General features: G+C 43.4%; 1 pseudogene; it reads right to left on the bottom strand.

The window, feature by feature from the left end:
* Window positions 1-12,369: 12,369 nt before the first annotated feature.
* On the bottom strand, window positions 12,370-26,217 carry LOC122454930 (annotated as a pseudogene).
* Between the last annotated feature and the right edge of the window lie 358 nt (window positions 26,218-26,575).

Here is a 26,575-nt window from a genome sequence, read left to right as displayed (position 1 = left end):
ACTGAAACTCCAATACTTTGGCCACCTGATGCAAAGAACTGACTCATTGGAAAAGACCCTGATGGTGGCGAAGATTGAAGGCAGGAGGAGAAGGGGATGACAGAGGATGAGACAGTTGGATGGCATCACTGACTCGCTGGAAATGGGTTTGAGTGAGCTCTGGGAGCTGATGATGGACAGGAGGCAGCCCATGGGGTCGCAAAGAGTCAGACACAACTGAGCGACTGAACTGAACTGAGACTTGCCAGATAGATTATGGTCCATGAAAAGAACCAAAAACATTATTTACCAAGGCCATAAAAATTTTGTTGCAGCTTGGTGAGAGGCCCACCAAAATCTCTAAAATAGTTAAGCAGCAGCCCTCCTCTGTAGACTAGCGCTGATGATAGAAGATACTGTTCTAGAACTTGGCTCACTATAGCAATGAGGATAACTGGACCCTGAGACAATAAAGGCCAAGTAGCAGTGCTTAACTTCCAGAAACTAGGGAATAATAATGATCATAGTGGCTGGTAAGTTTGGAGTGGCAGTCAGGAGAACCTGGCCCAGAGAGTTATGGTTAACAGAGGAAAACATCCCTAGAGGTAGAATAGATGGGCAACTGTCAAGGGTACTTAGCAGATGCACCAGCTTGTACCAGCTAAAGAAATTAAGGGTAGATGATTGGAAGACTGAAAGTAACAGCCTCAAGAAAAAATCACAATCTCTTGCCCAGTGTCCAGACTTAAGCCAATTTTCAGACCATGACTGAAGGAGTAGAGAGTCCCTAGGAGGAAGGACCTTCAACTCTATAGCAAGAGTACGTGATTCCATTCTGCTCATAATTGCCCTTTTTGGGGTGGAGGACCACGTACATCTCCATGGGATAGAGCCCTTCAGTTTGGACTGAATTGTATTCCTATTTATTTTCAGACATGCAGTTTGCAAGCTGGAATGGTGGTCTCTTGGGGTTCTCAGGAATCCAGAGGACTGATGATAAGAGCGGTGGCCATCGACTACAAATTCTGCCATGGAGAAGCTGACACCAACATGCCTGAGAAACTGGGGGAAAGGCCCAGGTAGCTCCAAAGGTTTGGGAGGGCTTGTGATCCGCTAGGCTTCCCTATGGCTACTGCAGCCTACTGTCTTGGTTAGGGGAGGTTTAGAGAGGCATGGTTGCCATGACATCACAGTGTTGTGACATCACTAAAGCAGTAGGCAGCAATGCCTTTGTCACTTCCCTTTGTCTCATGGGAATTTAGAAAGAGATATATAGTAAGGATAAAAGGAGAGGAATTATCTTTTTTATGAGGTCAGGCTGCCTTCCTGATATGCTTAATTTCTTCTTTCACTTCCTGTAAATTATGCCCATTCTAATATTTCCTAGGTCAACTTTACCCATGAAATAGGAATAAGTCCTATCCCAGTTGCATTTCTAAAGAAACAGTAAAAACTCTCAGGGAGCATTAGGAATCTGTGACGATTATCAGTTCATGGGTAAGAGAGTTCTTTACCAGTTACCCCTCCCTGAGAACCTAGGTAGGAAAAGAAGGCCTCATTTGTAATTTGTTATCAGTCTTTCCCCGGTAGAGACCTATGGCCATTTACTTGTGTAACTGCACTAGGAAAGGAGGAATACAGACGTATCAAGGTCTGTTGGATACAGCGTCTATGTTCACAATGATCCTGGAGACCTCAAGTATCATCTTCCCTTTCCCCATTAGAGCTGAAGGCCAGGAAATAAGTGGAATCCTGTCTTAGGTTTGACTTACAGTGGGTCCACTGGGTTCTTGGACCCACGCAAGGGTCGCTTCCCTGTGTGTATAGTTGAGGTTAGCTTACTCCTGAGGATCAACACAGATAAGTGCTGAGAGTGGGGATAACAGAGGTTGGTTCCATTCTTAAGCAAACAAAGGCTGTAGGGTGCTGGCTTCAGTCATATCTGTTTAATTCACCATTCACCCCTGTAGAGCCCAGATGAATTCTGGAGGGTGACCACAGACCTCTGTGAGCTCCGCCAGGTCCCAGAGCCCTGACTGCAGCTATTGTGCCAGGTGAGGTATATATACCAGAGCACATTACATCGGCCTCAGGTGTTTGCTATGCAACCACTGACTTGGCCAAATCAGAGAAAAAAAAGGACAGAACACAATTGAATTTACGTGGAATGGACAACTGTATACCCTTAGAGATTTCCCCCAGGGTTACGTCTCTTACCCTAGGTCATAATATAGCCTGAAGAGACTCCAGTATCAGGACACACTGCAGAGCATCACGCAGACGAATCACACTGATGACCTCATGTCACTGGACCAGATGAACACTGGACTTAGTGGAATGGTACACTGGAGGCCTTGGTAAGACACAGGCACTCCAGAGGGAGCTGTGAAGATTCAGGGCCTTCTACATGCATAAAATTCTTAGGAGTCCAGTCGTCAAGGGCATGATGACTCTCCTCCAAAGTAAGAGCCAAATAATTGCCATCTTAACGTCTATCAGAGAAGGAAGTACACTGCCTGGTGGGCCTCTTCAGGTTTTAGAGTCAGCACATTATATACCTGTGGATACTGCTCCAGTTTATGATATGAAAGGCAGAATGCTTTTTTTTTTTAAATTATTTTTTGCTGCAATGAGTTAGTTGCAGCACATGCTTTCGTTGAGGAGCATGGGCTTAGTAGTGCGGGGTTAGTTGCCCTGCAGCATGTGGGATCTTAGTTCTCCTTCCAGGGATCAAACCCACATCCTCTGCCTTGGAAGGTGGACTCTTAACCACTGGACCTCCAGGGAAGTCCCCAGAGGCAGACAGATGTGAATGAGGCCTAAAGCAGGCCCGGAGCATATTGGATCCCTTCCATCCTGGAAGGGCCCGTGGCTCATTCTCACAGGAGCAGACATGTATTCCAGGTATGGTTTCCCCTTGTTTCCCGCAGAGCCTCATCCAGCACCACTAAACAAGGCTTATCGAGGATTTGATCTGCTGTCACAGGATCCCACATAACTGTATCCGATCAGGGCCCACTTTACAGTGAGGGTAAGACCATGTAGGGGGGAAGCCTGTGACCATGGGATTAATGGTCATATCCTCCGTTGTATCTGATGTAAGAAGATGCTTAGGGCAGCCTGTTGAAGGCACAGCTGAAGCAGAGGCAAAGCTCTGCAAAGATCGGATGCCCTTCTCCAGGATACAAGACACACACATTGCATCAATGTAACAGTGGTATGCCACAAACGTAGGAATTATGTTAGAATGGATAATATACATTAGTGGCATGGGGATCATAGGTTGACTCTCCATGGCCAACACTCCTTTCTTTCTAGAAATACATCATTCTTTCTAGAAGTTTACAATTATCTTGTGTTGAAGTGTGTGCACAGGTACACAAAAATATAAATCCTAATTATACCTGTGTGTTTTTGTTTTATGTTTCCTTTTACCCCCCCCCCCCATTGGATCAGTGGTTAAAACAAAGCTTTTTTTCCTTTCTCTTAATTTTGAACTAATTTCAAACTTACAGAAAAATTACAAGACTAACACAAACTAGAACTTTGGGAAGTTTACTAGAACTTTTTTGTCCTGAACTACTTGAGTGTGTTGCCAGCAATATGCCTTGCTTCCTGCACAAATACTTCCCTGTGTGTATTTCCTACAAACCACGATATTCTCTTATAAGAAGTACAATACAACCATCAGAACCGGGACACTGACAATGAAACTTCACTACAATCTAACCTGCAGAGTCCATTCTGGTTTTGATGGTTGTCTCAACAATGTCCTTACAAAAGAACCCAACCCAGGATCATACCTTGATTTTGATTTTTCATCCCTCTTAGTTTCCTTTAGTCTGAAACGTTTCCTCAGTCTTTCCTTGACCTTCCTGACCACTTTTGATGATAACAGGCCAGTGATTTTATAGAATGTGCCTTGATCTGGGTTTGTCTAATGTCTAGATTTAAGTGATGCACTTTGGCAGGAATATCACAAAAGTGATGCTGTGTTCTGCCTACTGCATCCTATCAGGGAATGCACAATTTCAATTTGGTGTGTTACTTGTGATGTTAACTTTGACTACTTGATTCACTTGATTAAGATGGTCTCTGACAACTTAAACTGAGGTAGTTACAATTTACTTTCATATTTCAAGATCAAATCTCAGCTTTAGGGACTTCCCTCATGGCCCAGTGGTTAAGAATTCACCTTCCAATGCAGGGGGTGCGGGTTCAATCCCTGGTTGGGGAACTAAGATCCCATGTGCCTCATGGTCAAAAAACCAGGACATAAACAACAGAAGCAGTGTTGTAACAATTCAATAAAGGCTTTAAAAAATGGTCCACAGCAAAAAAAAAAAAGAAAGAAAGAAAAACTTTAAAAAAAACTAAAGAAAAAAATCTCAGCTTTAGCTAGAACTCACAAAGTATAAATATGAGGGTTTTTTTAAACTGTGATCTTACATAAGCTTTACAACTTTCACTTAAAGAAGAAAGAAAAAACACCATTATATCTTCCCCTAAATAGAATACAAAAGACTGGGTCCATCTCTCAGTATAGTTCATATGTAAAATGTAGGAATAATATATATCCAGAATGGGAAGGAACCTTAGGAGTCAGATCGTTTAGCCCTCCTACCCTCTTCAGGCCTTTCCTGGTGGCTCAGATGGTAAAGAGTCTGCCTGCAATGCAGGAGACCCACGTTTGATCCCTGGGTCAGGAAAATGCCCTGGAGAAGAAAATGGCAACCCTCTCCAGTATTCTTGCCTGGAAAATCCGTTGGATGGAGGAGGCTGGTGGGCTGTGGTCCATGGGGTTGCAAAGAGTCAGGCACGGCTGAATGACTAACACTTTCACTTTCACCCTCTTCAGTCAAGGTCACAGTATCTCGGACAGCCTCGGTGACAGGCACGGTGAGCCAGCATCTGCTTGCACATCTCCAATGAAGAGAAACCAACCATCCCTGGGGACAGAATGTCCATCGTCAGATGACACTGATGATAAGAAAGTCCTTTACTTTGCTACCAAACTTTACATACCTGAATTTTCACCATTTATACCACCAAGTAAACAATGTCACATAAATCATTTACTCTAAAATTTAAAAAAAAAAGATGGTCTCTGCCAGATTTCTTTGGACTCAGAATCTAAGATCTGACTGCTAAGTGGGCTTCTTGCTTTGGGATGTTGCCCCTCCCCAGTCCCTCTCAGTGAATAGACCTGGGAAAATCTGTTCTATATATACATACCTTTACTTATACATACATTGTTACCTACTTAAATATTTTTGTTATATTTTTAAGAGTTTTTATTGAATGATAGACATAAAATATTATATTAGTTTCAGGTATATGGCATAGTGATTCAATATTTTATATATTATGAAATGATCATAATAATCTAGTTACCATCTGTCACATACAAAGTTATCACTGTATTACTGACTGTATTCCCTATGTTATACATTACATCCTGTGACTTATTATTTTATTTTATACCTCCTTATATTAAGTGAAAACCATTCCACTTCCAATCCAAAACCACAGTTTTTCTAATTTCTCCATGAAAGTATTTATCCTTTCATTAAAAAAAGTTATTGAAGTATATTTGATTTACAATGTTGTGTTAATTTCTGCTGTAGAGCAGAGAGACTCACTTATACATGTATACGTTGTTTTCCATATTCATTTCTATTATGGTTTATCACAGGATGTTGACTATAGTTCCCTGTGTTATACAGTAGGACCTTGTTGTTTGTCCTTTCATTTTTGATAGTGACTCCCATTATCCTCAAGATACTTACATTTTTTTTAATATATATTTACTTATTTGATCAACCCTTTGTATCTTCTGTGTCTCTGCTGTCCCTTTCAGGAACACTCTCCTCACCTGGCTTGGACTCTGACGTTCCCAGTTGGGCTGCTGCCGTATTCCTGTTGTCCTGTGCAAACCTTCCTCATGCTTGGACTAATATCTCACCCTTGACCACTGCTGATCTTCCTTTCCCCACCATGGACTGCTCTCTCACTCTGTTGGGCTCTGACATTCTACCTGACACTTATTTTTGTGAACAGTATAAAATGGGGCTCTAGATTTTTTTGCTGGTAAATAATATCAGTACTGTTTATTATATAGCCATCCTTTTGCCATTGAATTAAAAATTCATCTTTTAATATGTTATATTTTTATAATCAGATATCTATTCCTGGATTTTCCAGTCTGTTACACTGGTTCATTTGTCTAAGCCTATGCCAATATCATGTGGATTTTATTATGGTTGCTTTATAGTGTCCTCTGACATCTGGTAAGCCAAGCGCACCTTTAGCACACTTCTTCCTATATTTAATGGCTAGTCACAGGTACCTTATTCTTTCCAAATGAATTTCAGGATAATTCAATCCAATTAAAAAGAAATACATGGGGATTATAATAGGAATTTTATTAATTTTACATAAATTTGTAAAGTTGGCCTTTTTGTGACACACCCAAGAAGGAAACAATGAAGGCCTTCAATGTTTTTTTCGTTGTTCAGGTCTTGTCTCATACATTTATCCAATGCATATTTTTGTTGACCATCTACCATGTGCTAAGCACTGTTCTGGATGCTTGGGATACAAGAGTGAACAAAACAGACACACTCCTTGCCTTTTTGAAGTTTCCATTCTATTAATAGTAGGGAGAGACAGGTAATAAACATATAATACATAACACAGGTAAATATGTAATATGTCAGACAGTGTTAAATACTATTGCAAAGAAAAAAAAAAGACTCCAGCTGAGAGGGATATAAAATGCTGGGAAGAGGGTTGTGTTCCATTTAGGATGATAAGGCTGCGTGGTGACATTTGAGCATTGCTATGAGGAGTGATTCATGCCTTCCAGGCAGAGGAGATGGCAAATGTGAGGGTAGGAGCCTGCTTTGTGTGTTAAATGGTCAGAGAAAGAGCAAGACGCCCAGCACGGCTTGAGTGGGCTGAGTAAGGGGTAAATGTGTTGGCGGATAGTGAGGACTTTCGTTTTAACTGTGACTGAAAAGAAAAGTAATTCCTGAGTGTTGAGCAAAGGAGTAACATGATCTGACGAGGGTATTAAAAGATCAGTCTGGTGGACAGGAGTGGAAGAAAGGAGATCAGTTAGGAATTTCTTAGGATAGTTCTCACCTGAGATGATGGTGGCTTGGACCAGAGTGGCAGAGATGGTTAAGAAGCGGGGGATTCTGATCCACGGACTCAAGTGCCGCCATCGTCCACCAGAGGGCGCTACATATGAGTCCTGGTGAGGCTGGGCTGTGACAGCCGGTCCTTTCCTCACCCTCCCAAAACGACAGGTTGTGGCATCTACCTACATAACCGCTACCCCTCCCCTTTTGATTTTATTCAAGACCGGTGTGTCCAGTCTGAAGGGATGAATCATGATAGTATAAGCACCATTCCATCTCCACGATGATATTATCTAATGTCATAACCTTCTTTTCCTTCCAAGACCCTACACTCTCTCTTAACCTCTCCTATACAGGGTACATGCATCAGCTAGTTTCTGAAGGTACCGGGAAAACAGGTCTACTGACTGTGAAAGGAACTCCTTTCTTTGCCATTTCTTTTGGGAACATTGCCTCTTTAAACCTATGGTGTTGAAAAGAAAATTATATAATGTTTTTAAAAATGTACTTCATGTGCACTTAAAGAAAAACAGACATACAAAAGAGTTGACAGCAGTACTGTCCAATAGAACTATAATGGGAGCCGCATACATAATTAAGTTTTACAAATGTTTAAAAGTAAAGAAATGAAGTTTAATAATGCATTTTAATCCAATATGAAAAATATTATCATTTCAAAATTTGAACAATGTAAAGTATACTTAATGAAATATTTTACATTCCTTTTTTTTTTCATATGAGGTCTTCAGAATCTAGTGGGTATTTTACACTTATAGCATATCTCAGTTTAGACCGGCCACTTTCCAAGTGCTCAGTACCCACATATGGCCACTGTACAGGGCAGCACAGTGTGTAGAAGGACATTTTATCATCCTCCCGGTACCCTATCTTCTCTTTCCTTCACACTAAACTCTCTCCTGCACCCCAGCTTGGTAACAATCACGACTGTCCAACCAGAGACACCATTTCCCAGTCTCCTGTCCAACTAGAGACTCCATTTCCCAGTCTCCCTAAAAGTTGTGTGTGTATCCATTTCTCTACTGCAGTATAACAAGCTTCCACAAACAAGAGTGTAAAAAGAAAAACCACCCACTCACTGTCTCAGAGCCCTGTAGGTCAGAAGTCTGGGCTTGGCTGGTTTTCTGCTCAGGGTCCCACAAGGCCGAAATCAAGGTGTCCACTGGGCTGGGATCTTGCCTGGAGGATCTCGGGAAGAACCTGCCTCTTTTGTTGGCAGAATCCAGTTCCTTGTGGCTATGGCTCTGAGGTCCTGTTTCCTGGCTGGCTGGGCCCTGGGAGCTGCTCTCTGTTCCTACAGGCTGCCTAGACTCCTTCTCATGTGGTCCCAGTTCCTCACACTTTGAATCTCTGACTCTCCCTTCCACCTACTAGTTGGAAAAACCTGTTCCTTTAAGGGGCTTGACAGCCAGTCGCCTGAGATTATTGATAGATTAGGTCCACTTGGGTAGTCTTCCTTTTGCCATATAACATAATCACAGAAGTGAGATCATATCCACACTCAAAGGGCAAGGATTATGCTAGGGGCATTGGGGAATTCTAAGAATTTGGCCATGTGACTAAATTCTGGTCAATAGGAGGTTAGTGGCAATTCAATCCTCGTTGCTCAGGCCAACATTTTGGCTGTCATCCTTGTTCTCTTTTCCTTACACCTCACTGATCAGAGGTCACATTCTGTCAGCTCAACTTCCAAAACACACTCAGAGTTCAACCACTTCTCATCACCACCCTCTGCCTCTCTTGAGCTGGCTGAAGTTATCTCTCATGAGGTTAGCGCAGTCACCTCCTAATTGGCTAGGCCTCGGCAGTCTCTTCTCAATACAGCAACCAGAGTGATCCGGGTACAACTATAGTGGACCATGTCGTTCCCCTGTTCAGCACCCTTTGATGGGTGCCCATCTCAGAATGAAAGTCAAAATCCTTAATATGGACTGCAGGCTGCTTTGTAGTCCTTGTAAGGTTCTACTTTGGTTTCCTTATTATCTCTGCGTGTGACCTTGAAATCCTACCACTTGTCCCTTTTTTCACTTCACTGTAGCCTCACGTGACTTCTTGCTGTTCCTTAAACGTATCAAGACATCCTTAGGGTTTTTGTGCTTGCTATTCACTTCGTCTGGAATGTTCTTTCGTCAAGATATCTGCATGACTAGCTACACTCACACACACACAGTCAGGGGAGGCTTCATATTCCCATACCTTTCTTTGTTTTGTACTTTGTAGTACTTTTCACTGTACCACATACTCTGTTTTAAATTTGATTCTTGTCTTCCCTGTGCTCAGTCACATCTGACTCTTTGTGGCCCATGGACTGTAGCCCACCAGGCTCCTCTGCCCACGGAATTTTCCAGGCAAGAACACTAGAGTGGGGTGCCATTTCCTCTTCAGGGAATCTTCCTGACCCAGGGATTGAACCCATGTCTCTTGCATCTCCTGCACTGGCAGCTGGCTTCTTTACCATTAGTGCCCCCTGGGAAGCCCGTTTGTCTTACCTGCTTAGTCACTGCAGTTGTGTTTGACTCTGGGCGACCCCATGGACTATAGCGTGCCAGGCTCTCTGACCATGGGATTCCCAGGCAGGAATACTGGAGTGGGTTACCATGCCCTCCTCCAGGGGATCTTCCCAACCTAGGGATCGAACCCGGGTCTCCTGCACTGCAGGCAGATTCTTTACCACTGAGCTACCAGGGAAACCTTTGTCTCCCCTACTGAAACATAAATCCATTAGAACAGGGACCCCCAGTCCCCCCAACTGCCACACCCATACATTTGTTTATTACTGTACAACCTGGCCCACAGTAGGTACTCAAAATTCTTTGGTATGTGAATAATAACATGAGAGGGCGATGATGGGAGTTAAAGCATCCTCAGGTCCTTATATTGTGTGGAAGGAAGACAGCGATATTGATTAATTTTAGACTTTGCTAAGCTAAATGTGCATGCTACGTTTTTCAGGATTACTTTTAAAAGAACAGAAATAGAACTGCAACTTCAATGTTGTTGAGAAGGGAAGGGCAGAAGAGGAAAATTTAAGCCATTGGAAGGCAGGAATAAAGGAAAAGTGGCAGATATATGATAAAAAGAAATCACAGAGCTTTCTGATTCCTATGGAATAATGGCAGATGCCTAAATCCCTTCACAATCCTGCAAAACCCAAACAGATCAACAATGAAAGCAAATTACATTACCCCAGCCTTCACCTACAGCATCCTAGGAAAGGGAGAGTAGCTCCAACTTCAATTTACATGTAAATGGAAAGATTAATATCTGAAACCAGAGGAGCCTGCTCCAGAGCTAATGTCTGAACAGAGGAGTGGCAGGTAGGGATGTGGTGTGGAAGGGAGAGGACTGTGGCCTGGTCCTAGAGGAGGCCAGGTACTAACAACATCAGCTAGAATTATCCCAGAAGGAGAGAGGATCCTATTGTGAGAGGAGGAACACTGAGGACAGGTCTGAGACCTGGTGGATCAGAGCACTGGCAACTGGGTGATTGAAGCATTTGTGAAAATTGATGATATAAGTCACAAAAGAAAAATCTCAATTTTCTTTAAAGAAAGCAATGATATAAATAACAAATTTATTGAGATTTAAAAAAAAATCTCAATTTTCTTAAAAAGAACAGTGATATAAATAGAATTCTCCAATCACAATGCAATAAAAGTGTTAATCACAAAAAGAATCTTTCACCTAGAAAATTTTAAAACTCTGTACCAAGCAACTCTTGGGTTAATAAAATAATACAAACCAAAATTCCCGAATTTTATGAAATAGCAGTAATGGAAACACAGTTTATCTGAATCTATGTGATACTGCAAAAGTAAGTTAGGAGAGAATTATTACATTAGATATCTATGTAAAATTAAAATCAATTTAAAAGCTAAAAAAATGCAAAGAAAACCAAAAGAAAGTAGAATGAAGGAACTATTAAAGATATAAGCAGAAATTAGTGTTAGAAAACAGAAAAAGAAACTAAAAGGAATAAATAAATCCAAATGCTGGTTCTCAGGAAAAAAACTCAACTCAACAAATCACTAGCTAATCTAACCAGGAAAAAAAAAAGAGAGAGAGAGAGAAAAGGCATAAATATGCAAGATAAGAAATGACAAGGAGGAAATAGCCATTGAAACAGAAGAATTAAAAATTTAAAAAACACATTTAGTTTTATTGTAACAAAGCAACTTGTACACTTTAAACATTTAAAACTGAGCATCATCTTTACTTTTCAGTGAAGCAAAAAGAAACATTTAAAAATATACAGGGACAAAATTACAATAGGGAATGTCAACTGCATGTAATTTCCTACAGGTCCTGCTGATTCTCCCATCAAGTGGCAGGGCTCAAGTCATTAGGAGAGAATTTTGTTTTAAAAGGGGGGCTTCCCTGGTAGCTCAGCTGGTAAAGAATCCACCTGCAATGCAGGAGACCTGGGTTTGTCCCTGAGTTGGGAAGATCCTCTGGAGAAGGGAAAGGTTACCCACTCCAGTATTCTGACCTGGAGAATTCCTTGGACTGTATAGTCCATGGGGTCGCAGAGTGGGACACAACTGAGTGACTTTCACTTTTTTGTTTTAAAAGTGTCATCTTAAACTGAAAGTACATCCGTTAAATATCACAATTAAACTTGCCAAAGGAGTAGTCATGTTGTCAAAATACTCATTTAACCCACCCAAACATCTCAAACCCACCTTTTGCTGACCTTCTGTAACCCCATTGTTTAAAAGTTTTTTTTCTTTTTTAAAAAAGAGAAAGTAGACACTATATGTTGGTAAATGCTAACTGTCTGTATTCACATAGAGACACAATGTAATCTCTGAGCACAATATACAGAGAAAGGAGGGGAAAAGGCTAGAATTCTATGCACTATCACACAGAGGCCTAGGACCCTCCAGCTTCCAGCAGAGCTAAAGGAGCAGAAGGTTTTTCTTTTTTCCCACAGAGCATGGTGGTGTTGATTCTATAGCCTTTGTTGTGACAGGAAGGGATAAAAATGAATTTGGATTAGAAAGGAGTAGAAATTCCTTTTCCATTGAATTCTGCTCAAGGTATTCACAAATAAGTTGTGAACCTTGGTATAAAGGGGAAAAGAGATCTTAAAAACAGGGTGACTGAGCACAGGAAAAGAAAAAAGAAAAAGACTGCAACTTGCTCCCAGGGACTGGAGAAAATGAAAAAAGGAAGGTTGGAATCCATCCATGTTCCATTAGTCATCTTCTCCTTCATCTTCCTCCTCCTAATCTTCTGCACTTTCATCCTAATCTCCTTCATTAATATCTTCCAATCCTTCCTCCTCTTCATTGTCACCATCATCTTCTTCTCCTTCCCCTTCCTCATCATCCATGTCAGGAAACAAGTAGCACTGTAATGGACTTGGCCAAATACCATCTTTGATGACCTCTCCTAATCCATCTGCACCTGCATCAGAATGATCAATAAACCAGGTGAAGAAGCTCCCTGGTTCCTCATGCTGTCTCTTCCTGCTGGCTTTATTCTGCATTTGACTTGATCAAATGAAATCCTTTCTGGATTTCCATTTGATTTCAGTGGACTTTGAAGATAGATCACTACTCTCACGTAGATGAAAGTTTTTGGAGACAACTTTATTTTCAAAGTAAGTGAAAATAATTTTCTAGTGTCATCAAGATAAAAATCTGTTCTGTAACCTGACTTAATATCTTCAAATTCCGTCACTTCAGTGCTTGTCAAATAAGGCAGCGCCTCTTCATCCTCCTTCCCAAGCAGTGCAGACGCTTGCGGATGGTTAACAAATGTTGTTACCCCCAAATTTGGGATTTTGGCAATCAATTCCAACTTCTTCTGAAAAAATGATTGGCGGAATTTGTTATGTTTCTGTTCTACTTTCAAAATCTCCTCACTGGCTTGTTCATTAAGTCTATTTCATTTTGTTCTCCATCAATATGTCCAGTTGCTTCTTGCTGTTCTTGTTCTTCCTTCAGCAAGTTCAGAGGAGACGTTTTGTCTGGCCTGGAGGCAGGAGTCAGTTTTGGTTTCTTTGGTTTCTTTGTGTGGGATGGAAGTGGAGACTGGTGTTTGGGGGCCGTGCTGGGAAAAAAAACAAGAATCAATCCAGGGGAAGAGGTCCATAACATGAACTCTGAGAACTAAGGCTGCCCCAGCAAACAGAGGTTTGAATACCTAAAAATCTTAAGAAACTACTTTTCATAAGTCTAGAACAAACACATTTGAAAATGTAGCATAAATAGACAACTTCCTAGGAAAATATTATTTGCCAAAATTTACCCTAATAAACATTAAAAATTTAAATAAACTAAATAATTACTCTTCAAGAATTCACAAGGCCCGGAAGAATTCATAGGAGAACACATCAAATCTTCAAAGCTACTTAAGAAGTTCCAGAGTATAGAAAGAGACATTCCCACATTATTTTTATTTTTTAAAATTTCCCCCCACATTATTTTTAAATAGCCACATGCAATTTAAAGAAATCAAGAGGGAGAAGTAATCTTTGATATTTATTCAAATATTCACCATTTCTGATACTCTTCACTATTTCCTGAAGATTCAACTTCCCATTTAGTTCCAGGCAAGAAAAGGAGAAATAAGTAAAAAGGGGAGAAGTGGTGATACTTAAAACCAGAAAGCAAAGCTTTTCCAGATATCTTTGGCAGAGTTTGCTTAAGTCTCAATGGCTGGAAAACTCTGCTCTCATTTTTAGCTGGCATATGGCTTTTCTAAACAAATTCAGAGTTCTGATGGTAAAGAAGACACGGAAAATGCTTGTTGGGTAGAAAGAAAGCAGTAACTCCAACAGCCCACCCTTTTGGCTATCCATCCTCCCATAAACAGAACATATTCCCTCCCTAATGAAGACAGTTCTGAGGTCTCATTCAGATACTTCATCCATCTCAAAAGTCAGAATATCTAGTTCATTGGCAGTTTCTCCACTTAGCCCTGGTGTGAATCCTCATACCAAGCCCAGTAACCTATGAACTAAAAGCCAAGTTATCGTCCCCTGATTCCATATGTAATAATGGAGAAGGGAAGGGAAGAGTGGGGAACTTATCAAAGCTATTGAGACTATTAGATCTATGGCAAATACCAAATTCTGCTAGACAGGAAAAGCCTCGTTTGATAGTAATTTCCTTACTCAGACAACCTATTCCCTGGGAAGAACTTTATCGATTGTGCTTCATAGTCCAAGTTTCATCTTTTTTAAAAATAGACATCTTATTTTTAAAAAGTATTTGTTTATTTGGCTGCAGTGGATCTTAGTGGCAGCACTCAAGACCTTTGGTCTTTGCTATGGCACACGGGACCCCTAGTTGCAGCATGCAAACTCTTAGCTGCAGTATGTGGAATCTAGATCCCTGACCACAGATTGAACCCAGGCTCCCTGCACTGGGAGTGCCGAGTCTTAGCCACTGGACTGCCAGGGAATTCCCTCCATCTTCTTTAGAGTGACTTCTCATGCGTTACCCTCTTGAACCATATTTGGAGCAAACTTTGTGGAGGATGCCCTGTCTGTTGTGTGTGTTCGGGGACCTTGGGTTGAATAACGATAAATTCTTGCTGGTCAGATCCTTAAATTTTCATTTTTGGTGATATGATTCCCTTAAAAATGTTGTAAGCTTCCAGTCTATTTACCTCTTCTTCAATCCTTTGTGTGAGTAACCACAGCTGAAGCTCCTGTGAGGTCACAGTCCATGGACCTAAACATCTTCCTCTATTATCTTTTGGCGTCTGTGTTCTGCTTATTCTTCTGGCCTTCAACTTAATGCTCACTGTCGCTAGACAATTGGAAACAAAGGGCTCTAGCTGAAGAGAATGCTTTGCAGACACCCCACCCCACCCCCCCGGTTCTTCTCTTGAGTGGTGATTCTTTCTTTTTTTTAAGTTGATTTTATTGGAGTATAGTTGCTTTTTAATGTTGTGTTAATTTCCGCTGTACAGCAAAGTGAATCAGTTATATGTATGGATATACCCTCTCTTTTTTAGATTTCCTTCCCATTTAGGTCATCACAGATCATTAAGGAGAGTTCCCTGTGCTATATAGGTTCTCATTAGTCATCTATTTTATACATACTCGTGTGTATAAGTCAATCCCAGTCTCCAAATTTATCCCATCCCCTCCTTCCCCCTTGATATCCATAAATTTGTTCCTTACATCTATGCTTTGCAACTAAGTTCTTCTGTACCATTTTTCTAGATTCAACATATAAGTGATATTATACAATGTTTGTTTTTCTCTTTCTGACCTCATTCTGTATGGCAATCACTAGATCTATCCACCTCTTTGGAAATGGCACTATTTCGTTCCTTTTTAGTCCTGAGTAATATTCCATTGTATATATGTACCACATCTTCTTTATCCATTCCTCTGTTGATGGACATCTAGATTTTTTTTAAAAAAATTTATTGGAGTATAGTTGCTTTACAATGTGTTTGTTTCTGCTGTAAAGTGAAACAGTTATACATGTATACATGTCCACTCTTTCATGGATTTTCTTCTCATTTAGGTCACCACAGAGCATTGAGTAGAGCTCCCTATGCTATTCAGTAGGTTCTCATTGGTTATCTATTTTAAGCAAGTGTGTGTTAGTCGATCAGTCTGATTCTTTGCGATCCCATGGACTGTAGCCTGCCAAGCTCCTCTGCCCGTGAAATTCTCCAGGCAAGAATAGTGGAGTGGATTTCCATTCCCTTCTCCGGGGGATCTTACCGACCCAGGGATCGAACCCAGGTCTACTGCATTGCAGGCAGATTCTTTACCATCTGAGCCACCAGGGAAGCCCATTTTATGCATGGTACTATATATATGTCAATCCCAATCTCCTGTGGAGCAGTGATTTTTAAAAGAAGGTGCTTAGGAAAGGCCCAGGACACCAGTCTCATCTTCTAAGCTATTGCTTGGAGGCCACCTTCCTATTTGGAGAACAGATGCAATGATCTTTTTCAGCCTTGCAAATCTCCAAGTTATAGAATCATCAAATTATCCCAATAGGATCAGATTATCCCAAATTATGGGATCTCAAAGGAGATGGCAGGCCCTAAGCAGAGTCTTCCTTAGTGAAGTGGTACTTCCTTCCTTTTTTTCTTCAACCTGGATAAAACTAGCTCATTGGTCTCCTTCAAGACTTTGTTGAAAATGGAATGAAGTCACCAGCATGTGCCAACATTCTGAATCATTCCAGCTGTTTTCCCTAACACAACAGAATAGGTTGGCGTGTGGGGTATCTCCCATAGAAGAGCAAATTGACCGTGTGTTCCACCACTGCACAACAAAGTCATTGGAATTCCACTCTGCAATGCATGTACCCTCCCAGCCCAAAAGCCCATCTCTACCACTCAACAAAGTTCATGTTTCGGATTATGTCACTTGCAGTATCCCACTTCAGGGTACTGAATTCTCTGAGTGATAGAACTGTATTTGGCTGCATTTAGAAACCCAACAAAGTGGCCAAATCCGTATGAGGTTTACTTTTCTCCTGTTACAAGGAGTCTGAGACAGGCCGTCTGGGAACTGATGCAGCTGCTCAAGGAGTCAGGCTCCTTCTCTTCTTTCCTGCCATCCTAAAAGTGAACACGTTAGTTGCTCAGTTGCATCAGACTCAGACCTCATGGACTGTAGCCTGCCAGACCCCTCTGTTCATGGAATTCTCCAGTCAAGAATACCAGAGTGTCTAGAGTTTCCCTTCTCCAGGGGATCTTCCCAATCCAGGGCTTGAACCTAGGTCTCCTGCATTGCAGGCAAATTCTTTACCATCTGAGTCACCAGGAAATCCTGCCATCCTTAGTGTCTGTCTTTCGGTTGCATGATCACAAGTTGGTTGTCTCTATTCTGGATATTGTGTCTGCTTGGAAGACAGGAAAAAGGGGGTTGGGAAAGGCAGAATGCATGTGCCAGTTGAATCTGCCCTCTTTAAAAAAATATTCAGGAAATCAATCACTTTTCCAGAAGCACTACCCAGGGACTTTCAGTAGTATCTTCTTGGCTATAGCCACCCTTAGCACCAGGGGAGTAAGGGAGATAAATATTTTTAAACTATGACTAAAAAGAGGGTTCTATTAGTAAAGAAGAAGAGGATATTACATACTGGACAGTAATTAGGTCTGCCAGACCAATATGAACTGTTTAATACAAGAAAACAGATATCATGGCTCAAGGATCTGAAAAGTCCAGAGGCTGCACTTGCTTGATTCAGTGGCTTAAGAAATCACAAGGAATCCAGTTGCTTTCTGCTCTCCACCTTGCCTTCCTCCATGTCAAAATAACCTGAGGCTGACTCCCCTCATGGTCCTCAGACAACTTGCAAGGTTACAAGCTTTCTCATTCTTGCCCAGTGGGAAATAGAGAGTATCAGGATCCTAGCATTTGCAGCTGACATGCTCAGTCCATCGCTGGGCTCAGAGGATGGAATGCACTGATTGGTTTGGCCCAGGTGGTGAGCTTAAAGCTAGGTCTAGGATGGAACCATTCCAGGAACTCCAAGGATCAGATTCTCCATGGAAAGTATGGTCTGTTGAAAAGGGGCCAGGGACCTCTGGAGAAGGAGCTGGGGAAATGGACGATACAGAGACGACCAACAAATGTCCTCAGAATATCCAGAGAAGAGAAGGAGTCAATCGGAAAGGGAATTAATCACCACAAGAAAGACTGAAAAAAGGAAAGTCTCTAAAGGGACATGGTCAGTATTCATCCGAGCATTGGCTGGGGACAGGGAGGTCTAGTCCAAAGTCATATCCTGTCCAGTCCCAGTGTCACATGCATTTTTACTATGAGGGTCTTGGAAGCATGCTCCTGCTATTCTTGGCGCCCCCCTCCCCCAATTTTGGTGCTCTGCTTCCAGCTTACCACACAGCCTTCTGATTATACTTGACTTCCCAAGCCGTTTTCTTATAGGGAGTGAATGTCTTAATCAGAGACTGGAATGCTTGGTAATTCTGGTTCATGGTGTGAATTAGTACATCAGCATTCTGATTTTCACATGAATTTCTGACTCACTGTGTCAGCAAAATCTCTTTTCTGAGACTGTGTCTGAGAACAAGACCCTGAAGTCCTGGTGTTCCTAGGATACCAGACGACTCATTGTGAGTCTACTAGCGACCAGCCAGTGGCTTTTCCTTGAAGATCCCCACATTATCATGTGTCTAACTCACTGTCTACTTCCTGGGTACTGATTTGAGGTTTTCTAGAGTTAAATGTCTTATGCTAGAATCCCACTGTATCATTCCTGATGTGGATAAGGCTGGGCTTGAGCTGATACAAAGTTCTTTTTCATCTTTAGGACCTCTTTCTGTGAAGACTCATTACCTGCATAGCTACTCTTCTAATTCTACAATAAAAGAGTCTGAAGTACAAACTTGAATCTTATATGAACAGATATTTCACACGAAATTTGAATTGAAAATATACTCCTGCTCATAAGTCATATTTCAGTTCAGTTCAGTCGCTCAGTCGTGTCTGACTCTTTGCAACCCCATGGATCGCAGCACGCCAGGCCTCCCTGTCCATTACCAACTCCCGGAGTCCACTCAAACCCATGTCCGTAGAGTCATAAGGGATGTGTAAACTAAAATCAAAATGAGATATTACTACATATCCGTTAGAAAGGCTAAAATGAAAAAGACTTGGCCACACCCAGTGTTGGCAAGGATGTGAAGAAAGTAGGACACATACATTTCTGCTGGAAATGTGAAGTCAAGTGGGCCTTGGGAAGCATTACTACGAACAAAGCTAGTGGAGATGATGGAATTCCAGCTGAGCAATTTAAAATCCTAAAAGATGATGCTGTTAAAAGTGCAGTATTCAGTTGTTGTCATTGCTGAGTCTCTCAGTCATGTCCAATTCTGAGGCCCCATAGACTGTAGCCCACCAGGCTCCTCTGTCCATGGGATTTCCCAGTCAAGAATACTGAAGGCGGTTGCTGTTTCCTTCTTCAGGAGATATTCCTGACCCAGGAATCGAACCTTCATCTCCTGCAAGTTTCCTGTATTGCAGGAGGATTCTTTAATGCTGAGCCACGAGGGATTCCCACTGCACTCAATATGTCAACAAATTTGGAAAACACAGCAGTGGCCACAGGACTGGAAGAGGTGAGTTTTCACTCCAATCCCAGAAAAGTGCAAGGTCAGAGAATTTTCAAACTACCGTATTATTGTGCTCATTTCTCATGCTAGCAAGGTAATGCTTAAAATCCTTCCAGCTAGGCTTCAGCAGTATGTGAATCGAGAACTTCCAGATGTACAAGCTGGATTTGGAAAAGGCAGAGGAACCAGAGACAAATTGCCAGCATCCACTGGATCATAGAAAAAGCAAGAGAATTCCAGAAAAATATCTACTTCTGCTTCATTGATTTTTCTAAAAACTTTGACTGTGTATATCACAACAAACTGTGGAAAATTCTTAAAAAGATAGGAATACCAGAGCACCTTACCTTATCTCTTGAGAAACCTGTATGCAGGTCAATAAGTAACAGTTAGAATTGGACATGGAACAATGGACTGGTTGAAAACTGGGAAAGGAGTGTGTCAAGGCTGTATGTTGTCACCTTGCTTATTTAACTTCATGGCAAATAGAAGGGAAAAAAGTGGAAACAATGACAGATTTTATTTTCTTGGGCTCCAAAATCACTGTGGACAGTGGCTGCAGCCACAAAATTAAAAGACATTTGCTCCTTGGAAGAAAAGCTATGACAAACCCAGGCAATGTATTCAAAAGTAGAGACATCACCTTGCTGACAAAGGTCCACATAGTCAAAGCTATGGTTTTTTTAGTAGTCATGTACAGATGTTAGAGTTGGACCCTTAAAAAGGGCAAGTGAAAGTTGCTTAGTCATGTCCAACTCTTTGTGACCCCATGGACTATATAGTCCATGGACTTCTCCAGGCCAGAATACTGGAGTGGGTAACTGTTCCCTTCTCCAGGGCATCTTTCCAACTCAGGGATCAAACCCAGGTCTCCCATATTGCAGGTAGACTTTTCACCAACTGAGCTATCAGGGAAGCCCAAAAAAGAGTAAGTGCCAAAGAACTAATGCTTTCGAATTGTGGTGCTGGAGAAGACTCTTGAGAGTCCCTTGGACAGCAAGAAGGTCAAACCAGTCAACCCTAAAAGAAATCAACCCTGAACATTCATTGGAAGGACTGATCCTGAAGTTGAAGTTCCAATACTTGACTGAGGCAAGGAGCTGACTCACTGGAAAAGACCCTGATGCTGGGAAAGACTGAGGGAGGGAAGAGAAATGGCCAACAGAGGATGAGATGGTTGGATGACATCACCAACTCAATGGATATAAGTTTGAGCAAATTTCGGGAGATGGTGAAGGACAGGGAAGCCTGGTGTGCTGCAGCCCATGGGGTTGCAAAGAGTCAGACATGACATAGTGACTGAACAACAACAACTTGGGAAGTCTGTTTGGCAATATGTATTAAGTGGAACATACATTTATCCAATACCTTGACAATTCTACTCCTAACTATGTGTGGAACAGAAATGCATACATATGCTCACCAAAAGACATAGGTAAAAATACTCATTTCAGCACTATTCCTAATAGGTCTACCTGGGAAATAATCCAAGTGTGCATTGACGTAGCGACTTAACAATATCACTGATAGTAGAATTTATAAAGACATTGTGTTATATCCAAACCATTGTTGACTTAAAAAGTGTTCATAACCTAAAAGTTGAGAGCAATGTTTATCCCGTGGAAATTTTTAGGACTTCAAGCCTGGAAGACAGCATCTCAAGTGACCCTGAGTCAACTGCTCTGAGCAGGTAGGGGGAGGAGCCGTGTTATAGAGAAATTTTGCAACAAACAGCAGGTAGGATGAACATCAAAAGATTATTGCTAATTAAAGAAAACCAGATAACCAAAGTTAAGGGATTTAGTGCTTTTGGGGCATACCTGGTGCCTGGAGAATCCCATGGACAGAGGAGCCTGGTGGGCTGCAGTCCATGGGGTCGCTGAGTCAGACACGATTGAGCGACTTCACTTTCACTTTTCACTTTCATGCATTGGAGAAGGAAATGGCAACCCACTCCAGTATTCTTGCCTGGAGAATCCCAGGGATGGGGGAGCCTGGTGGGCTGCCGTCTATGGGGTTGCACAGTGTCGGACACAACTGAGCGACTGAGCGCGCGCACACACACACACACAAACACACATATGGGAAGATGTAAGAGTCTGGCTCACTGAGACTACCCCTTTCACATGCATCTCAGCCATCTGGGACCAGTATCCTGTTTTCACATCCTGAGCTTCCTTTCCTCAGGGCTTATTGTAGGGAGTGGGTAACAGTCTGATGACTGCTAGATGGCAGATATTCTCCTTCCTGAGTTCCCTCAGGGCTCACTGGCTCACGTTGGAGGGCTGCAATCACTGATGACTGTGACATCCGTTTACTGATATGGCAGGAAATATTCCATATCTCATCACATCATACTATAAAGCAATGAAAATCAAGGAACTCCTATTGCTATTCACAACAACCAGGACTACTCTCATTACTATAATGTTAAATGAAAGAAGCCAGACGCAAAAGATTATATTTGGTACGGTTCCATTTAGAAGATGATCAAGAACAGGCACAAGCTAATTTATGGTTAGATGTCAAGGTAATGGTTACCTTTGGAGGACAAGGTGGGTAAAGAGTGGGAAGGGGTTTGCAAGCTGCTTCTAAATGCTGCTAACATGTTCCTTTTTGCTTTGGGTAGTGATTACATAGATGTGTTCACTCTGTAAACAATTCATCTGGTTATACAATGATACTTTGTATACTTTTCTTGGCTGGGCTGTGACATATCTATAGGGCCTCTGATCAACAGCTGGCCTCTGCTAAGGCAGTTTAGGAGACTCAGCTGGGCTACGTGGCCTTGAGCAGGCTAGCCCGGGCCTGTTCTCCCGGTAATGGCTGTGGGGCAAAAGGGCAGTGTTCAAGTCCACGTCAAGCCTCTGCTGTCATCATATCTGCTAACATTCCATTGTCCAAAGCAAGTCACATGGTGGACACTGGAATCAAGGGGTAGGCAGGTCACTCCATTCACGGTGGGCGGGTCCTGCAAAGTCATATGGTAAATGGGCCTGTTTCAAGGGAGGGTGATGAATTGGGCCATCAACACAAGTCTACCACTTAGTGGGAGAAAGAAAAAGAAGTTAATGACAATACAGTGAAACACATACAATAACTGAGAGAAATACAGGGTCCTTTAAGGACACAGAATGAGGCACATTTTACATTTTATCTGACATTAAAATCATTCACGGAAAAAATTTATGCATGGACATTTCCCCTTCCAGACTATGAACTTTTCTATATGCTTCATTTTCACATCTTCCAGCTCTTGGCATAGTGCCTTGCATAAAACAGCACTTCAATGTTTGCGAAATAAGTGCTCAGTCATAAAGGTAGTAATTTCCTCTTTGTCCATTTTTATTTCAGGCTCTAGGAGAAGAATGAGACCTGCATATGTAGCAAGACACATTTTTACATTTCATAGCCATTTTAGTGAACTCATAAACTCCATTCATAGAATAGGCTCCTGTCAAGCGAAGGGTTGGAGGAGTTCCAGCACAGAGATGGGTGGAATCATTCAAATTTTGATGTGTTCCCTTTTGTTTTGCTGGTGGTGGGGTGTCTTCTATATATTTTTAGAACTTGAAGTAAAATATACGTAACATGACATTTACCATTTTACCCATTTAAGTGTACAGTTCAGTGGCGTTAGGTACACTCAAACTATCGTGCAACTGTGACCACCATCTGTCTCTGGAACTTTTTTTATCTTCCCAAACTGAAATTCTGCACCTATTAAACAACAACTCCCCATTCTCCCTGCTCCTCAGCTCCTGAAAATCAGCACTTTACCTTCTGCCTCTATGAATTGGACTGCTCCAGCTGCCCCCTATAAGTGGGCTCATACAGTCCTTTCGTGGCTGGCTTATTTCACTTATAATGTCCTCAGGGTTGTAGCATGTCCACATGTTGCAGCATGTGTCAGAATTTCCTCCCTTTTTAAGGCTGAATGATATCCCATTGTATTTATATACCAAATTTTGTTTATTCATTCATCTGCTGATGGACACATGGGTTGCTTCTACCTTTTGGCTATTGTGAAGTAATGTACAAAGCAAATTCCACCCAAGGATGGAATTTTGGACAGAGGAGCCTGGCGGGCTACAGTCCATAGGATTGGACACGACTGAAGTGACTTAGCACATGGAATTCTGGGGTGGAAAATGCCTCTTCACTCAATTTGAAAGTGAGTGGAATCACAGCCACATTAGGGCAGTATGGCTAAAACTCACGGCCTAATTAACTTTCACCAGAGGTCACTTTAAAAATAGAGATTCTGATAATGCTAATAAAAATAGGGATTTCTGATAAGAAAATAAGAATTACATTTCTGAAGGTGATAAAATTGGCTGAGAATTTAAGAATAGGATGAGACATTAAACCAAGCCTCATTATTAGCCCCAGAAATGATATCCAGAGCATGGCAGGCACCATGATTTCGAAACTAGTCTTGTGGGTGGAAGGTCACAGGTAGACTGACGCAGGCCATTTCTAAGGTTGGCTGCTTCAGCCTGGATATCACATTCCCTCAACCAAACAACCGCTTCCCTGCCTGGCTAACCTCTAATTAATTCCTTGACAGCCAGTCCAACACCTCTTCCTCAGGAAAGTTTTGCTTGACCTAGGCCCTCACCTTGAAGCCTGGGTCGGGCTTCTCTCCCTGCTCCTCCCTCAGTTCAGTGACTGCCTGGCGCCCCTCCATGGAGGAATGAGGACTGGCTGGCCTCTACCCCAGCTGCTCAAGACTCAGTCAACTCTCATAGGATGGATGTGTTGACTTAAAAAAGTATATATCCACAAACTAAAAGTTGAGAGCCGTGTTTAATTTGGTGGGAATTTTTAGGACTTCAAGCCTGGTAGACAGCATCTCAAGTGACCCTGAGATAACTGCTCTGAGGAAGGAGAGAAGCCAGAGCATAGAGAAGTTTGGCAACAAGTGGCAGGCAGTCTGAACATCAAAAGGTTATTGTTAATTAAAGAAAACCAGATAACCCAAGTTAAGGAATTTAGCGCCTTTTTATGTATGGGAAGATGCTAGAGTTTGGGCTCATTGAAATCTTTCCTTTCATGTGTATCTGAGCTATCCTGCACCAGTACCCTGTGTTTTTCACATCCTGAATTCCCTTGGGACTCACCATAGGAAGTGGCTGCCATCTGACAGCTGCCAGATCTCACGTATTCTCCTTCCAGAGTGCCCTTAGGGCTCAGGAGCTCACAATGGAGCTCTGCGGTCGCTGATGACTGTGACAATGTTGTGTACTAATATGGCAGGAAATACTCGATTTCTTAGATGAGTGACTCCTCCATTGAAACTGCCACAAGTACCCAAGCCAGGTGGTCAGTGGAGCCAGGCCATGGGCACTGGGTGCAGGAGTGGAAGCCGCAAGGACAACCGCCCTTGCTGGGAGCACCCTCTCCGGTCACACTATCAAGCCCCAGCTGTTCCTGCAGCAAAGCAGGCCAAGTGGAAGGGCCTCGCAGAGCAGAGAAAAGCTCAGCGTCCAGAGTACCAAAGAAGCCGTGTGAACATCAGAAGGGGGAAGACTGACCTGAAGGCTGGGCTGCCCGGAGGCCTGCAGGGCGTGCTGCAGGGCTTGGCTGAAGAGATCGTTGGTGATGGGCGTCCCTGACTGGACGCTGGAGGACATTGGGGAGGTCCCTGAGGAGTGGCCCTAGAGACAGACCACGGTCAGTGCCACCCTCAGAGCCACCCCAGTCTCCCAGCACACACCCACTGCTGTCACATCACCCCAGGCTGCCCAGGGTGCCTCACCACTGCCTCCCAGCAGGGGCCAGCATGAGACAGCCACACAGGGCTACCTAAACGCTCTCTGTGTGGGCACAAAGGGTTCTGTACTCTTTGGCTCCGGGGAGATGGAATGGGACCCCTGACCAAGCCTAGGACCCACACTGGGAGAGGAGAAATGGCCCTGCCGACTGGAGTGACCATCACCAGGAATGCTTAAGCCTGTGTGTATGCTTGGCCACTTTCAGGAATAAATAAGGAACCATTATGCGACAAGAGGTTCTTCCAACTGCTGAGAAGAGTCAGTCAGGCCTGGGATGAGCCCCAGACTTCTGAGCCTAAAGGCAGGTGAAGGGAGGTCACCTGAGCTGCAGTGGGAAACCCACTGGGGTTCCAGGTAGAGCTCAGATCAAAGCAGATGGAGCACAAGGATCAGCAAAGGTAAACCCACTCTACCACTGGGCCCTTCTCCCTGGGGGCCCGGCCTGGACCTTCCCACCCCTTCTCTCCATACCTGGGTACCAGGAGTCGGCGTGTGAGAGCTGCTCTCCGGAGTGCTGGCCAGGGCCAAGGCGGTGGCCAGCTCGCTCTGGGTGATGGGCCGGGGCCCGGCAGCTCCACTGTACCCCAGGGAAGCTGGGCGAGAGCTGGGGGTGCTGCTTGAGGGCGTGGACCTGGCACTCTGGACAAGGGAGGTGCCCACATCAGGGCGGCAGCCCCAAGTGGTTCTCAGAAGAACCCCATCCCTGCTCCAGGAACAGTTCTTGGGGAGACTCCCCAGGCTGCCAGGTTCTCAGCAATAGGGTGACACACCTGGGCCCCCACAGGGCCTCTGACCACCCCTTGCTGGGCGTGCCAGGTCCCGGGGAGGGTGCCTCCCAGCACCATCTCCCCCAAGTGGCAGGCAGCCCAGTCACTTACTGGGTGAAAGTCGTCCTCATCATCAGAGAGCCCGTCAAACAGGAAGCCACCTGGAGGAGGGAGGACAGATTTCAGGAGGAGGAACAGGAAGGCACAGGCGCTGCTCCAGCATCTCGGCGCTAGTTACTCCAAATTCATGTTCTCATCTCTCCCCTGGAAAATTACAGGACAGATGCTCTCCCTGACTCAAACCCAGAGTTCCCAAGGAACACCCTCTGCCAGCACTATACATAGCTGCGAGTAAAGCAAAGCCCTGGGCCACTGCCCACTCCCCGGGGCCCGCGTCCCCCTGTCCTGGGGCTCACCTGGCATGTCCCGGTAGGCGCTGGAGGGCATGCCCCGGGAAGAGGAATTGCAGCCCCCACCCCCCTCCCCCTGCTACTCTCTGACTAGGGCTGCTGGCAGTCTTTGATCTTTACAGATCTTTCTGGCATGGCAGCGCGCACACTCACTCACCCAACCCACACGCTCCCTGTAGGGACAGCCGTGGACCCACAGAGCCATGTGCATGCACTTCCTGCGGTGCCATACTCCTCAGGCATCCAGGTGGCATCTTATCCTTCCCAGTTCCTGTGCTGGCTCCCTACGGCTCCAGTCAGTAGAGTTGTGAGGTCTGCTCCTTGGGAAGCCTTCGGAGGTGCTGGCTTTCCAGAGCAGCAGCAGCATGCCAGGATGCAGGGGAGCAAGTCTTCGAGTGATGGGCATCAGAGCAGAG

Source organism: Cervus canadensis, chromosome 17, assembly GCF_019320065.1.
Source record: "Cervus canadensis isolate Bull #8, Minnesota chromosome 17, ASM1932006v1, whole genome shotgun sequence".
NCBI classification, from domain to species: domain Eukaryota; kingdom Metazoa; phylum Chordata; class Mammalia; order Artiodactyla; family Cervidae; genus Cervus; species Cervus canadensis.
This window is presented reverse-complemented; position numbering and strand designations above follow the sequence as displayed.